We start from the raw sequence: 16,900 nt of genomic DNA on the forward strand, positions 1-16,900 counted from the left end.
GGCTCATCATTTGAGTGACATTTTTTCTCTGATCCAACGTTATTGTCAGTTGGCATTACAACTGACAATAACGTCTTTATAACTTTATAATAACTGTCTTTACACGTCACTGTGACATGTTTGAGGGACAAGTGTGTGTGTGTGTGTGTGTGTAGAAAATCATTTTTTAGAGTATATTATTGGCACAATATCAATATTGGTAGATATTGGCTTAATAATGTATTACACCAAGATCTGCTGATTATGACTAATGACTACAACAGTAGGCTTAACAGGCCGCTACGAGTGTTATATGTTCCGTTTATACATACTTTTTATGTAACATAAACAGGTGCTTTCACAGGGTTGTTAAAGCTGCGGTGTGTAACTTTTAGTGATTTTCAATTTTTTAACTAGAAGGTCGAGGGTTTGATTCCTGGGCTTGCTAGTCCAAGCAGTGATTTTGATGACCACTACATATAAATACAGACAATTTTGCCATTTACTCCGTCCTGCCTTGCTGAGTGACATAAGCTCTAAATATTTCTGTTACTGAGAAACACAGAGAAAGAGAGTCATGTTGTGTCGAGACACTGTGTGAACTCATTTGACAATGGTTTGTAGATGAGAGATTAAGTCATTTGTTAGTATTAAACTGATATATTGTATCATTTATTGGATGGAGGAAATAAATGGGCCAAAAAACTGGAGGATATAACAATAGAATCTTACTAAAGAACAAAAAACATACTGATCAACGTCTTATAATGAGTGAGACACTATAATAATAACTAGAATATCAGTATCTTCTTTGTTGCCTAACTTCTTCTACTTCTCTTTTACGTTATCAACACCAATTGACAGTGTTTCCTCGCCGACTCGCTCCTCCACTCCTCCATCCAGGAGATGTGGGTTTTTGGAGCGGTTTTGGCTGCAGAAGGAGTGTCTCCCCCTGGGCTGCGGCATGGCTCCTGTCCCCCTTCTTCTCTCCCTGCAGCTGGAGCTACCAGAGCCAGATGCTACGTAGCTCCACCACCCTCTGTCCCCTCTGTCTCCCTTCCAGGAGGATGGTGCCCAGAGAGGAGGATGACAAACGCCTCTGCCTCCTCTTACTGACGGATTTGGACGACCTGACTCCAGCCCCACACTGTTCCAACCGCCAGCACAAGATGTTGACTTAATGGAAGGGGGTTTGGCTGTGGATGGGCCCATATGCGTTTGTATTGGGGAAATATGGCGGGGTGGTGTGTCTGTGTATTCAGTGGGATTGTGTGTGTGTGTGTGTGTGTGTCGTGTGTGTGTGTCTTCACCTAGCCCAGACTGCCTACATCCATCATGCCACGGCGCTCTGGCAGAGAGTGGGACTCAGACAGCTTCACTAACACACGGTCAGTTAAATTGCCTGTTAAATTGTCCTGGTCCGCAGCTATCTTAGGTGTAGATAAAAACACTGCACTTAAAGCCTGCACTTAAAGGCAGAAATTGTCAAGTAAATGCCAGCCTCTCTCCATGCATAGAGAGAGAGGGAGAGGGAGAGGGAGAGGGAGAGGGAGACCCTCCATAAGCTGGGGGGGGGGACACACACACACACACACACATTTTCATTACATGAGAAAATATTGCAGCACACTCGCCACGGTAATGTACTCTGTAAATTATTTCCAGGATTACACTGGTTGTAACTGTAAGGTGTTTTTTTTATTTTTACAATAAATGATAGCGTTAATACTCCAGAGGCTTTAACTGTGATGATGCACAAAAAAGAATGCCGTACGTTTGTGTGAAATCACACTATAGAAGTCATTTATAAAATACTGTGGTGTCACAGGACAATGCCGTATTCATACACAAAAATACGACACAGTAGTATAGTTACATTCATCTACTATAAAATGGTACAATAAACTCATTTTTTACTGTAAATATACAGTCATCTGTATGTCTGTGGGGAAAGTAATGACACTAGTAGCCAGTAATTTAATGAACAAGCAAGTCTTTTACAGAGTATGTGATGAAATCATGGTTCAACCTGCAGGACATTATAGTGTAAACATCCCAGTGTCTAAGACTCACATGCTCTGCAGACTCCGCTTGATCAAGAGGCTAAAACATGCACAAAACCTTAATACATGTTCATCAACCATTAACTGTGCTCCCTTCCTGATTAAAACCACGGTCTCGGCCCGATACCTTTTGACATTTTCTTTCCATGCAGCCAGGTGGAAAATTGAGTCTCATTTTTTTTTGAAAAATTACTGAGTGAGATATGAAGGATAATTGCCCCGCTGCCGTTGTCTGTGCAGTACCTGCACCAGGAAAAACTCCTGTAACCACAGATGAGTCAAGCTGAGTTAGTAACAGCTGTGGTCAGAAAAGCCTCAGTCACACGTTCACGAGAGCAATCAAACACAAAACACAAGAGCTCAACTCATGCTCCCAGTTATTTTAAAAGGTCTAGTGTGTAAAACGAACATGGGTTTATTGTCAAATTGTGACACAAGTGTACAATGACCTGATTGTATGAAGTTTTGTTTTTCATTTCTCCATAATGAGGCGTTTTGATTGATATCAGGAGCTGGGTCAACATGGGTTTTTACAACTGGACTACTTATTGTACAGGACAGGCAACAATACGCCACGTGCTTCAGCATAATTGTGTTAAATGTTCTCGTTTTATGTCGAATTTCATATGAATTTTAACCGAAATAAAGAAAGATATTCAAGGATAATCATTCCTATTCAAGTACAACTAACTGAAGGCGACAGAGATTCTCCAACACGCTTATATTCAGACGCAACTTCATCCGTAATTGTTGCAAAATCTTACACACAATATTTCAAAGTTTTAAAAGATTGTTGAAATCTAGCACATGTTACTCAATTGTACTTATTTTAACATCTTTTCTCTCAAAATGACTCATTATTTCATTGATTACAAAAATAATCATTTGAGTACATAGTTGATGGGTAATAACACCTAGAATACTCAAAATATTTGCAGTATTCTATGTTACGTTATAAGTTGTGTCACTTATAACATCAATAATATGTTAATATTTGAATAATCCTGTGAAAACATTGATCCACACAAATATCTGTTCACTTTGTTTGCTTCTGAACGTCCGTTTGAACCTCTGTTTGGTGATAATTTCATTTTATTCTGTTGTATAATTCAGATGGTGAGTGTCTTCACTTGTTGTTCAGCTTGATTTGTGGAAAAATTGTTTTTACATATGTATTTTTAAATATTTGAACTAGTTTGACTGTTTAGAGCAATTTGAGATGAAGCTATGTACTAAATTCATTCATATAAAACAGGCAAAAACATTCACTGTTTGAATGAATTAAAAGTATAAATAAAGCCAATGACAAAGAAATAGAAAGCATTTGGAACATCACAACAAAATAAACCCATTTAACAACTAATCTGACACAGAAAAACTGTTGTTTTTGTTCAGTGTCCAAAAGGAGCAGCGACTTTACAATGTGTCTTTAAACTTTAACGTTGAACTCCGTAACTACTCAAACTAATCAGGAAACCAGTACAAATATCTATTTACTTTGTTGTTTCTGAAACTGTTTAGTGATGTTTGCATTTTATTCTGTTATATAATTAATGCCAGAACCATAATATGACAAATAGGTAAACATAGAACTCCTCGACATTCTCTTCAGAGATATTCTCGGATGTGTGGGTCGTCACTAGGGGGCAGAAAAGCTCTACAAGTGGCGCGGATGGAGCAGCGTTGCTGCTGCTGCTGCTGCTGCTGCTGCTGCTGCTGCTGATGATGATGATCACAGACCAAGTTTTCTACTGACACTGATCATGAGTAGGTGTTTTATTTTTGTGTCACTGCAGAACTTAGAATGTTTTACTTTACAGTGACTTTTGTGTTTTGGCTGTAGAACGGATGAAACCTAAACCTTAAAACCTGTCCCGTCTACCAAATACTGTCCATCACCCAAGTGTGTGATTAAAGTGTAATTATACAATTATGTACACAGCACTCGTGTATAAATGTGAGTTATACTGCAGCTGTTACGCACGATAATCTCAACATCATGTGTCTATATGGACTACATGGTCTTGAGCAGTTCCCCAAACTTTCTTAAAGATTATAAATTCACAACATGACCGGCAGATTTGTGCATTCGCTGACCATCACCTCATATTATTGTTGAATGGCTAAACCCCGATATATATATATGTGAACCACAACTTCATTTTTGATGCGGGAGACCCATCTGAGGGGGGGAGAGATGAGTGATGTGGAGGAGCTGATGTGTTTCCCTGCAGGAGAAAGGTGGAGTGATGATGAGTCTGAACGTTGGAGCCTTTTACTTTGCGTCCCTGTCACTGCTGTGCTGTGGCTATGAGGCGGCTGCTGCTGCTGCTGCTGCTGCTGCTGCTGCTGCTGCCAGGTCTGAATCTGCACTCGTTTTCAGCTCTGTCACTTGTTCAAAGAAATGAGGTGTTGGGGTCGAGAAGCCAAAGTGCAGCCTCCTCCTCGTATAGGACCCTCTCTCTCCAGTGGTGGCTGAGCAGGCAGGGAACTTTGCAGGGGCTTTTTTTTTGGCTAAACACATGTGTCCATCTGTTGTCCATGTGAATAGGGACACGTCTTAAACATTCACAGTGCAACTTGGAAAGTATCACCTGGTGTGCTGTGCGTAAGTATAGGGATGAGTGTGGAGTGACTGAAGCAAACGTGATGAATATTCAGATCCACACACGCCACACTTTCAGTGCGCTTTGTTTATCCTAAATTGGATTATTAGGATAAACTAGATGCTTCAGTGATGATAATCCAGGTGCGCTTTTACGCACACGCTCATTTTTTTGTGAGGTGTGAATCAGTTAGGATTATTCTTGTAACCTGCAGTCTCACATATATATATATATGTAGTTTTCGCTTCAAATTTCTATTTCAGCTTTAGAGGATCGTCTTAAGGCTGCCTCGTGCAAACATATCAATAAATGAAGTCTAATTTAACACCCTAACGCCGCTGCTACTAAGTGAAGTAATGAACAGTAAGTGATACCAACTTTTACGCGCGGTTTAAACCGCACTCTCATGCGTGCGTAATTATGATAATGTCGAGCTCCCGTCCTATTTGGACCTTCTGATGTCGGGACTGTGTAGTGCGCGAGCAGGCATCGTCACACTAATGCAGGGTGACCGTGTGTGTGTGTGTGTGGGGGACGAGGTGCTCCCCACCACTCGCGACAGAAACCTACAGCTGTCCTCAAATCAATACGCGTCAAAGGAAATATGAAAACAAACTCGGGCCGCAGCAGCGTCTCCCTGTAGTAAATGGAAATGTCCACTTTTGGACAGTGTGAATCTGAGACTTTACTTCGGTGATGCGTCACGATGATCCAGTATAGTTCAAAGATTCTTTAAAAATAATGATTTACCAAATATTTCATCTGTATGAATAAAGTGCTGTGCGCGTCGTTGGCTTGTGAGCTTCCTCTCTCTCTCCTGCACTATAGCGCAGGAGGAGGGTTGCATCTGTTAGGGTCTAATGTTAGTCTTAATTACTGGCCTTCTTGTTCTCCATGGCCCTCAACCGTCTTTAATTAAAACCTTGATTAGGGGGGAGGAGGTCTCGGGCAAGACTATAACCAGATGGGTTTCCAGCAATAATAATAAAGACTTTATCCGCCGCCGCCGCTGCTGCTGCCTGTGCATGTGCCATAAAGCGCAGAGCTCGCTGCTCGTCCGTATCAAAGCACAGCGAGCAGAAAGAGGCTGTTAATTACGTCGGTAATTACTTGTCTAATTACGGTTCGTTTGTGATTAGATTTAGAAACGTTCCGAGGTCTATACAGAAGCTTTTCTGTGGCCAGAATGTAGGCTTAGCACTGTATAGGCTGAGATGTAGTGTGTATCCACAGCGGGGTGCTGCTGAATAACCAGCCTGCGATGGATGCACTGAATGAGATCAATAGTGAAGCACTGACCCGGACATCATCTTTATTTCTCTCCGAGAACTCCTCAATAATCTATATGTTCAAGGTACAACAAAGTGTCTCCAGAATGAGTGGCGAACATGTTGTCAAACACTAATTTCACTGCCTCTCGTGCCTCCGTTTCCCACAGAATCCTCCACATTTGGAGAGGCTTCAGTGAAGAGGTCAGCAGCCCGTGTCACATTTGAACGCCGAGCTTTTCCCGCGGCCTTTAAAAGGGACAATGAGGATCCCTCACAGTCTCCAATTTAATTCTGCGTTAAAAAATAATGTTTGCGCGAGAAAAATAAATAAATCAACAACGATATCCTGACAAGCGCGTTTGGATTCTCCAAATTATGCACACACACACACACACACACACATCAGACTCAAACTTGCAAAATAACAATCATTTCAATTATCCTCAAAATGTTTGCTCCAGTATAGGATTTGTCATCCAGACACAGAGAGAGCGAGAGAAGAAGAAGAAGAAGAAGAAGAAGGGAGGAGGAGGAGGAGGGGAAGAAGAAGAAGAAGTGATTTCTCGCTGCACTATGTGCGCGTCCATTTTCCAGACGGTTTGTCGTCATTATTGCCTGATTTAGTGCGCGTTGTTTTACATGGTCCTGTTATCTGGCTGACTGCAGTGGGAGTTCACGCACAGATCCGCACAGCTCTGCGCTGCTGCATCCATTTATATCTCTCACACACATCTGAACTGAGTCTGTCACATTTACTGTTTTATGTTCTGTCTCCCTGGAGCTCCATCCATCCATCTATTTATCCAAATTCTACCCCGTCTAATATCAGAATGTGTTCAGTGCTGTATAATTACATCTCTCTCTCTCTCTCTTTCTCTCTCTCTCGCTCCCTCTGACCCTGCGCAGCGAGGTCAGGTGATGCAGGCATCATTCATCCCAGGAGGAATATGATGACTAAGTTGCAGCTCCTGCTCAAAGTAACGTAATAATTCACTTTATACCGTTTTCTACATGTATACAATTATTCATATTGACACAGCCTGAGCTGATGTTCAAGTATTGACAGCGCTGATATCAGACGGTGAGAAATCATTGCAGTAACTGCAGTAAAAGTGCCAACAAACGGGTCAACACGGATCTGAAAGCACGGCTGTGTCGCACAGATGCAGCTGCTTCGTCATGTTCTAGTCATGTGACATGTGTGAAGTTTCAACCACGTGTTTGTGTTATAAAGTATGAGGACAGAAGAAGAATTCATATGGGGAAATGTGTGCGTTTTGTCGCCATGGTTACTCAGAACTCACTTTTTATACATGATTTGTGACATATGTGGAGTTTTATCTACATTACAGATTTACATTTTTCCCCTCCATATATGACCTTTGATCTGTTCTTCCTGCTTATACTGTATGACACGACTTGATCAAAGCATACACGTGCAGTGAAGGGAGGGAGGAGTGGGTGAAGAAGTGAAAACACTTTCAAATGTATTATCTAGTTGATTCTTTAGAAATACGTGTCCATCTCAGTTGGATTGGTAGCTTGACCCTCCAGGCACTGGCTCCATGACTCTCATCCTCCAAAGGCATCATATGTTTTACACATTACACACTGTATGAGTGCAGATAACTGTATAAAGCAGATTATAACGTTGATGCGATTACATTTGAGCATCAATAAACACCAATTTATATGTTTTAATCAATTGCTTAATGGGATTAAAAGGAAATATTAACGCTGGGAAATTGCAGTCACTTCTGCTTAAATGACGTGTCAGTCAACTTAAATGAACAACAGAGACAAAAGGTGCAGATTCTGTGTCGATCTGTGTAGAAATGCTCTATGTCCTATGGACACAGTCATCTGTGATGGTGTTGAATCCAGGCCAACACCCTTTAGCTGATGCGTAATTTACCTCGCCGTGCGTAATTAACTGCGTGTCCGCCGCCGAGCGGATCCCTGTATATGTGTGTACCACTTTATTTTGAACGATGCAATACGTTTCCATTAAACGTTATTAAAGCGCGCGGAGTGACGCGCGCTCATTTGTCTTGTCAGGACATCTGACAACCTCGTTAGCTCCCATTTTCCCCTGTCAGCTCACAGCGCGACACGGACACTGACTTCAGCCACTCCTGGCGAGGGAGTGATAAATGTGCCCACTCAGCCCGAGCTGCGTAAAACTGCTGCATTATTGTTGCCAGCGCCACGCATCACAATCAATCACGACCGAGTCTGCGTGGCAGGTGTCACTCTGCTGTTTTTTTTTTCTTTTCTAAATAAATCCAGCCCACTGTCAATCTTTAATCGAATTTTAAGGGTCATAGATTAAGGGCAAAATATCCTCTCCGCTTGGACTCTCTCTCTCTTCTATCCACTGACCACGTTGTCCCAGCTCATTATTATTTAGACCTACACTCGTGGGCCTCAGATTAGAGGCGTCGTAAATGGAATTGTTATGAATATTTGTGCGCAAATTGAGGTTCTTTTTTTTTGGGAGGGGGGTGGAAGAAAAAGGTAGAGGATGACGGTGGGGGGGCACTTAATGGCATGGGATCTTTCCGCTCGCTGCACTTTCAGATGCAATCGTGGATCGAAGTCAGACTTGTCACGTTGAGCCAAAGTGAATTCCTAACATCCAGGACGTGCCTGTCTACTCCGGACAAATTGCATCCAATCACCCCGGGGGAATTCGGCTAATGTCTCGATCCAGGGCCGCAGAGCATGGAGAGAAAACAAATCAAACTGCGCACGGAGCGCGTACGGCTTATTAAAACATTCACACAGGGGGAGCGAAAGAAAGAAAGAGGAGAATGTGTCTATACATATGGGCCTAACTATGTTATTTCTGGACACCCTATCTTTAATTGACAATATCACATGACCAGTGTAAACATCTCTGCTGCTGCTGCTGCTGCTGAGTGGCACAGGCAGCAGGAACAGGCCTGAAAACTTTACTGCCTCCAAGACAAACTCTGTTATAATTCTTTACCACTTTTAACAAACTATCACAGACAAAATAAAACTTATTTGTTCTTAAAAAATAATATGATAACTTATTAAATCCATGGCCTTCTTTGCTTCACTTGACGTTCACGTAGAACTTACCTCACCGTCATCCAGTGCAGTTAATCCAAATGTAGATGGATGAAATAACAGCCAACATCAGCTGCATGTGCGCGCGCCCTCTGGTTCTGGTCTCCTGGACTTGTTTTTTCCCCTCTTTGAGTTGCAGCAGCAGCAGCAGCAGCAGCAGCAAACACCGCGCTCATGAGGCGAGGACTATGGCAGCATAATGTTCTGCATGGCTAGAGAGGGGAGGTCGATCATTACACAATTTGTTTAAAATTTGATCTGTCTGAGCGAGCACACACGCGGCCCTGCAGTCCGTGTCCGTGCACAACAGCGTAACTTTTTAATTGTAGTGTAGTGTCTAATAGATATTATTGTGCTAAATGTTGGGCAAGTTACTCAGGAAGTGTACTGTGCTATACTTATATAGAATCTCTTTATTATAAAAACAATCAAGAGTTTCTGCAAACACATGGCAGACCCTCAAAGCGAGTAATAAGTTATTAACTGAATAAATAAATAAACAAAAAATAAAAACAAACCTGCTTTCTGCAGATGACTGTCATGACCTGCAGCGCGTGCACGTCACCAGGCCTCTAAATGATAAAAGAAAATGCAGTTTAGTTGCTGAGTAATGACATCACGCTTTACAGTATGACATTGTTGGACAAACGCTTCATTACTTGGCTTAAAGAAAATCATAATGTGATTTTATTCATAATTGATACATCTGTTTGTCAATATCACTATCATAAAGATTTGTGACAGATTTCTAAAGACTTTCTCTTTACACATTTGTAGAAAACACTTTTTCTTATGTGAAGAGCAGACTTTACACTTTAAAAAAACAAAAAACAAAACCTGTAAGCATGTTATTTACTGATAAATGAGGCCCTGAAATGTATTTTATAGTTTAAAAGAGAGTATATGGATGCACAATATCAGTATCAGCAGATATTGGCTTTAAAATGTAAACACACCAAGATATAATGAGACAGCAGTAGGCTAAAGAGACTGCTACATCCTTGACTTCTATGCTGGTTCACTCTACAACAGTTATTTATTTTAACATTTATTTATTTTTCTCAATAAAGACAATTTATATCAACATCTGCTGCAGCATGAGTATGCAAACTAATATGTTAATTTAACTACAGAAGAGACTAAATGGCCCAAGCAATCCTGATACAGTATATTGGCATATCAGATATGGGCAAAAAGTCCAAATATGGTGCATTTATCTTTGACTTTGTTTCCATCCAAAATGACCTCTGCAGTTGGGCGCAGGTAAAAAGTTATATATGTCATTATTGGCCAAAGCAATCCCGATATATCGGCAAAAAGTCTTCAAGTTTTTCCAGTTTCCCATCCAAAAAGCATCCTACGTGAGTCTAACATGCGCTTCTACCCAAAGTGTTTCACTGATAAATGAGTGTTTGAGTTGCAAAATAGAGTCCACACACAACATGCAGAAACTGCTAGTGTGACATGTGTGTGTTGGTTTGGGGAGGGAGGGAGACGGGGGGGGGGGGACGTTGTGCAGCAGCAGCATCAGCGTGGTGACGGCAGAGGGAGAAACCGGCTGGACAGATTTGCGTTTACGCCTGATCTGTTTCTGGAGAGCGCGGCTGTGTGGGAAGGGAAAGGCAGCACCTGGCTCCACCGCTGTATCCCATCTCGTTTTATTGACAGCCTGATAAGCAGGGAGCAAGCCGTGCGGTTTCCAGCGCGGATGTCGAGCACCCTGCTGCGTTGCACAGTATCAAGGCCCCTTAATGGCTGCACCTCCAAATAATGGCCCAAACACAGCCAGTCGTGACCGGCCCGTACCTGCGCTGCTGCCCCGGTGTCTTCCTGGGAGACGAGTGGCGGCGCGGTTGCCCCCATTTACTCAGCGTCTTGTTCAAATTGACACAAACATCAAAGGTTGTGAAAATAGGATCTGAGGCTCTTAGCCTACCTTAGTAAAAGGGGAGCTGGAGCCCTGTTACGAGTAACGGATGACAACTTTATGGGCTGCAGGAATAAAAAAGCGTTTTAGCGCAGACAGAAAAAAAGAGAAATGGGACCACAAATGGAATTCATGTTTATGGTGACATTTTAAATCCTGCACCATAATGTGCCTGTGACGTCATGGCTCTGCAGGCTTTTTATATATATATGTATATTTGACATCATGAGGAATAATGAGACATCTTCTCCTGCACCTGTTCTCTCCTCACCTGTTGCACACTATATACACTAAACTGCATGTTTACATTAAAAACAACAACAAGCATATATCCTGTATACCCTTGCACCCATTCAACTCGTTACTCCTTAGTTGGTGTTGTTTGTGTATTAACCTCTGAACTACAAATAAGGTGAAATGTAGCTTAAAGAATCCATTAGTTCTTGACATATTTAATATTCAAATGAAATCAAATGTCCCCCAAAGGCTGCAGAACAATCCACAACACGACCGAGACGACAAACAGGTCATAAAAAAAATCACAGAATATAAGAAGGATGAATATTGCACCTGCCCTAAAAGGCACAACAAGTAATTTATACTAATAATATAACTATTTCATTAAATAAATAACTTCCCATGTTAAAAACCATATGAAACTACTATGTGCAACATCTAAAGCCATTGTCCATTACATTTGCATGCAATAAATAAGCCATAAGAATATGTTTCTGATAATCTTTTATCCTTAAAATCCCAAAACATTTGGGCCAAAGTACTTTTGAGCAAGAGTGAAGCAGCTATAACCCAGCAGCTCAGTCTCCAGCAGTGGATGTGTCCATCCGTGGCAATTCAACCCAGCGTGGGAAAACACAGAACACCATAAAGTTAATATAAAACAAAAATAAATCATGAGCCGTGCAGAGAGAGGGTGAGGTGTTAGCTGCCTGTCACACACACATACAGAGCAGCAGCAGTTGCAGAGTAAACAGGCCGGTGCGCTCCACATGTACCTTGTTCACTTCCCCGTTCGCTGCTCTGTGTCCTGTCCAAGGTGTGACGTCGAGCCGTCGCTCCAGCCAATCACTGCCAACGCCGCGGCTGATGCTGAAGGGGAAAGTTCCTGGTAAGAGGAGCAGATTTTTTTCCACCACTCGCATTGACATTTCAACTACAGCGCGGAACCAAAGGTAGATCGACTTTTACTCGGGACCTATACGCTTTCACGGAGGGAAAAGAGAGAGAGAAGATCCGGCGAAGGAAGAAGAAGCCACTTTTTACGCACAGGATACAGACGACTCTACTGCATTTTAAACCCGGTGAGTTTGGACAGACTACATTTTTTTATACAAAAGTTTACTTTTGCATCTCTTTGGAATCTATATTTAACACATTCTACCAAATCTATCCAAACACTAACAAGTGTGACCATAAAATTAGAGTAGAAACTTGTGTTGGAGTGCGCGCAATGATGCTTTGGCAAAGTTAGTTTAAATGATTGGCTAAGTGCAGGTTTCCCTGTGCAGGCTACAGGAGGTGCACGTACATTTAAACTCACGCGGCCATCTATCACACACTCACACACACACACACACACTGTGTAATTAGCGATCTTCACTGAGGAATTACGCGCACGTCACTCCTTAAAAAGCGCCAATTATTGTGCGCTTTTACGCCGCTTAAATTAAAGGCTTCGACCTGTACAGTAAATTGAATGTGTATGGGATACATTCATCTCCATCAACGCGGTGACAGTCACGCTGTCAATCAGCGGGACTTTATTTATTTATTTATTTTTTTAATAAAATCAAACCGCGCGTCCTCTTCATCCAGGCTACAAAATATTGATATTGATTTTTTTTTTTGTCTTTTGTGAAACAATCTAATATTTTGGCTGGGATGTTTATCTCAAAAACGTACTGTGCTGTAAAAGTTGTGACAGTAACTTAAAAAAACACTAAATTACTGACACGTGTGCCTTAAGATTTTCTCAGATGGTTTTAGTGGGTTAAAGAAGTATTGGACCATATCATATTTGTATATCTGTGTTTATAGATATATATGTTAAGTAGAATTGTTTCCCACTTTCTTTCTTTTTTTTTTTTTTTTTAACTCTCCACAAAGTTAAAGATGTAGTTTCTAGAGTAGCTGCAGGGGACACGTTGGGTCCAGCTCTGTTCTTGTGCGTTTAGATCCAGTGTTTCTGTCTGTCACGTTTGTCGCTGCAGTGACACCATTAGCCTCAGTGTTTATCTCAGCCTTCAGCCTTTTGCCAGGAGAGGGCTTCTGTGCGCTGTACACACAACTGAGAGTGACACAAACACACAAGTCCCCACATCCTCTCCTCTCCTTTCCTTTCCTTACTCCTGTCTGCCTCCAAACAAACTCTCCTGTACTACATAATATTTGAACTATTTAAAAAAGAAAATAATAATAAAAAAATACAATATGTTCTCTTCAATTGTTTATTTTTTTAATAATTAAAAAAATGATTCCTTTAAGTTCAAACCTCCTTTAAACATTTCCTATATTTTGTTTCCCTTTAATGACATCATGGAGTTTCCTTAAATTCGCTTAATGTGCTGAAAAATGACATGACATTAATAGACTGCTCCAGTTCCGGGTGCCGCTGCGTGTGCGTACAAATGAAAATATCTGCGCCCAAGTCGCAACACGCATGTGGTTGATTAAAAAAAAAAAATGCAAATAATGAATGCAAATCAAGCCCATGAATCTCTCTATTAAGGAGATTAAATCTGACAAGCCGAGGCTGTTTGATGAATGTCAGGTCATCCGAGCAAGAATACAGGTCGACATGTGTGGCGATGACTGAGATTAAAGAAACAACCACAACAAAACACTAAAATATATTTACAATTATCATAATAATTCATACATTTTATGGATATTTTTTTAACTCGTATATCAGCAAGTAACAGCAACATATAATAGTAATAAAACAATAATTTATGAGAACATATAATCTCATGTTTTTAATTGTGAGGCCTGTAAAGGATCAGATAATTGTAGGACTTAATAAATAAGCAAAAGCAGTGAAAATTAAACCACCCAAAAATCTACAAATCTATTAAAATGAATCAATATGCTGTGAGTTTCCTGTCTGAAGGACTCCTTTCATTTACGAGGCTGTGCACAACCTTGTAGCTGCATTGTGAGATTTTCTAATAGACTTCTGACAGATGTCCTGATAAATAAAAAGGTGAGTGAACTCTGACCTCCGGGGAGGGAGGGGATTATCGACAAACAAAAAAAAAACACATCAGTAAATAAAAAATAAATAAATAAAATAGAGGTTTTTAAAAGAACTCACATGGGGAATTATTATTCCACCGGATTTCAGAATTCATCCCATAAGATTTATATCAGCCTGTAAAGAGGGGAAGTGTAATCTCAAATAAAAGCCATAAATTAGGTGGGTTTACCCTGCTTTCCCCCCGCCTGTGAAACAATACCTCTGCTCTCCCTCCCCTTATGTTTTTTTCCTTTCTTTTCTGGCCTCTTTCTCTCTTTTTTTGTATTTAAAAGTTTCTACAGAGGTACAAATACCACACTGCCTCAGGCTCAGGGGAAAATAGCGAGCAGATTAGGCTTTTCTTTTCAAGGCCTATGACATTAGTTGCTGCTAATCCGAATTGGGCTAATTGCTTTCCCAACATGAGCATATCACGGTTTTTTTTTTTCTTTTTTTAAATTTCACAAATGTTTCCAACAGGACTGTACAAAACAAACAACAACAAAAACAGAGTGAGTAAATTATTCCTATTATCTTTTTAAAAAAAATATTATCATTGTTGTTTTTAAAAAATAAAAGGCTGTGAGAAAAAAAAAATCACTTGTGTGGAGACAACGAATTAGCTCTTGGAGCGGATTTACAGCTTAACCAGAGAAATCAATAACCTAGTGGAGGTATTGTTTCCAAAGAAAACTACTTGACACACTCATCGGGGGGAATCTGTCTTTCAGCGAAAGGCAAGTTAGTGTTTTCTTCTTCTTTTTTTTCTTGGCAGTTGCAGCCTGTGACAAGTGAGTGGCAATAACATTTGCACCACAATAGCTTATGATTAAACTGCAAGAAATGCGCATTTTAAAACGTAGCTACAGTATAGGGCAGGGAGACATCTTTAGTGTCTGATGCAGGATCCTGAGCACAATCAGACATTTTATTTAATGATTAAAATTCCTTTATAGCCAATATAAGGATGCAGTGATGCAAGGAGCAGCTGCTCAAACTACTGCACAACTCAGGCAACTGTGTTGTTTATTTATTTGGATCCAAAAAGACCTAACATTCAAAACATTTAATATATCATCTCAAGAAGTATGAAACAAGTAATTAAGGAAGAAAAAACTGTTACAGTGAATGATTATATACATACAACTAAAAAATACTCCTACTACTACTACTAATGATAATAACAATGATAAATTGATTACATACATTCAGTCATAGTTGTACTAGAAAATTAATATAGTACATGTGCTTGATAATAATGTATTTTATTACATTATTTTTGATAGATATGTATATATATATATATATATATATATATACATATACATGTACAGTATATGTAGTTTTACCTCCACCTGACCTCAGTGCACAGAGTTGTACAGTAAATCATGTTTGTGCTCTGCTAATGTACGTGTAATGGGGGGGTGAGTGAGTGAGTGAGTGAAAACCCCTCTTTTTTTGGGATGGGGGTCGTCAGCTGATATAAGCACGGGGACCATTCACCGTCGCTCGCACCATAGGCTGAGCCACCAGTCCTTAAGTGAGTAGAAACAAAGCAGGAAGGAGAAACAGATGAATGTGCTCGTTTAGTTTACGGGTTGTTTGATGAAGGAGTATTGGCCCGAGTGTTGTTCCTCACCGCGGGACCCTCGGTGACAGTTTGAGCCGCGGTCCTCTCAGCTCATTATCTCGCCGGCCCACTGAGGGCCCCATTCAAGCCGGCCAGTCCCCTCTCTCTCTCTCTCTCTCTCTCTCTCTCTCTCTCTCTCTCGGAGCGTCGTTTGTCTACTCATTGAACCCACAGTCAGGAATGCGATGGTTGTTAGGGAGAACCTCTTTCACCTCCGAAGTGTTTTATTGATGAGCCATGACTTCTCCTAGTTTTTCACATGCCACAGAAAGTCAAGTGTAGGCCTCCATGACTTCATTTCATGCCCCCATCAAAAAAAAAACTCTTTCTCCCCTCCTCTTGCTTATTCCTCCCTCTCTCTCTCTCTCTTTGCCCTTTGATGCACCCCCCTTCTCCGCTTTGGTTTTGGCTTCCACTTCCACACAACCCCTCATTCTCTCCCCCCCTCATCACCACCACCACCACCACCACATCCACTGCTCCTCCTTTAGCAGCAGAAGCGACGGGGCTCCTCATTGCTGGGACTGGTGCTGCCCCAAAAGCTCCGGGTGGAGGCTCAGAAACGGGCGCAGAGGGGTTGCTTTTGGGTGCGCTGAGCTGTGCGTTAATGGCCAGTCATTCAACCCGGCGCAGTTTGGGGAGCGTGTGGTCATGGCTACACAGTCATTTGCTTTACTTTATTTACGCGTGCTATTTGCTGTCAGGTCGCAGGAGTGACGTCGCCTTGTGTGTGCGCGCCTCGCAAATGTGTCCATAAAGAGCAGCCGAGCTTGTCCTGAACGCTGCTGTGCGCTCTTTACGCAAGGCCTTCTTGTTGACAGGAGAAGGAGAGTGGGAGAGAGGGGGAGAGAGGGAGGGGGTGTATTCAGGGAAGGTGGATACCTAAAAGAATCAACAAAAGCACGTGGTGGACATTTCTGGTTGTTTTTGGGGCTAATGGCCGCGCGCAAAACAAAAGTCAACACAAACTTTTCACCCTTTTCATGACACGTTTTGCTTCACTTCATGTTCCTATTGTTATATTTATCATATACTTTTATAATCTAAATGTTCATGACAGTTAATTTCAGACATA

The sequence above is a fragment of the Solea senegalensis genome, linkage group LG7 (genome assembly GCF_019176455.1).
Source record: "Solea senegalensis isolate Sse05_10M linkage group LG7, IFAPA_SoseM_1, whole genome shotgun sequence".
Taxonomy (NCBI): domain Eukaryota; kingdom Metazoa; phylum Chordata; class Actinopteri; order Pleuronectiformes; family Soleidae; genus Solea; species Solea senegalensis.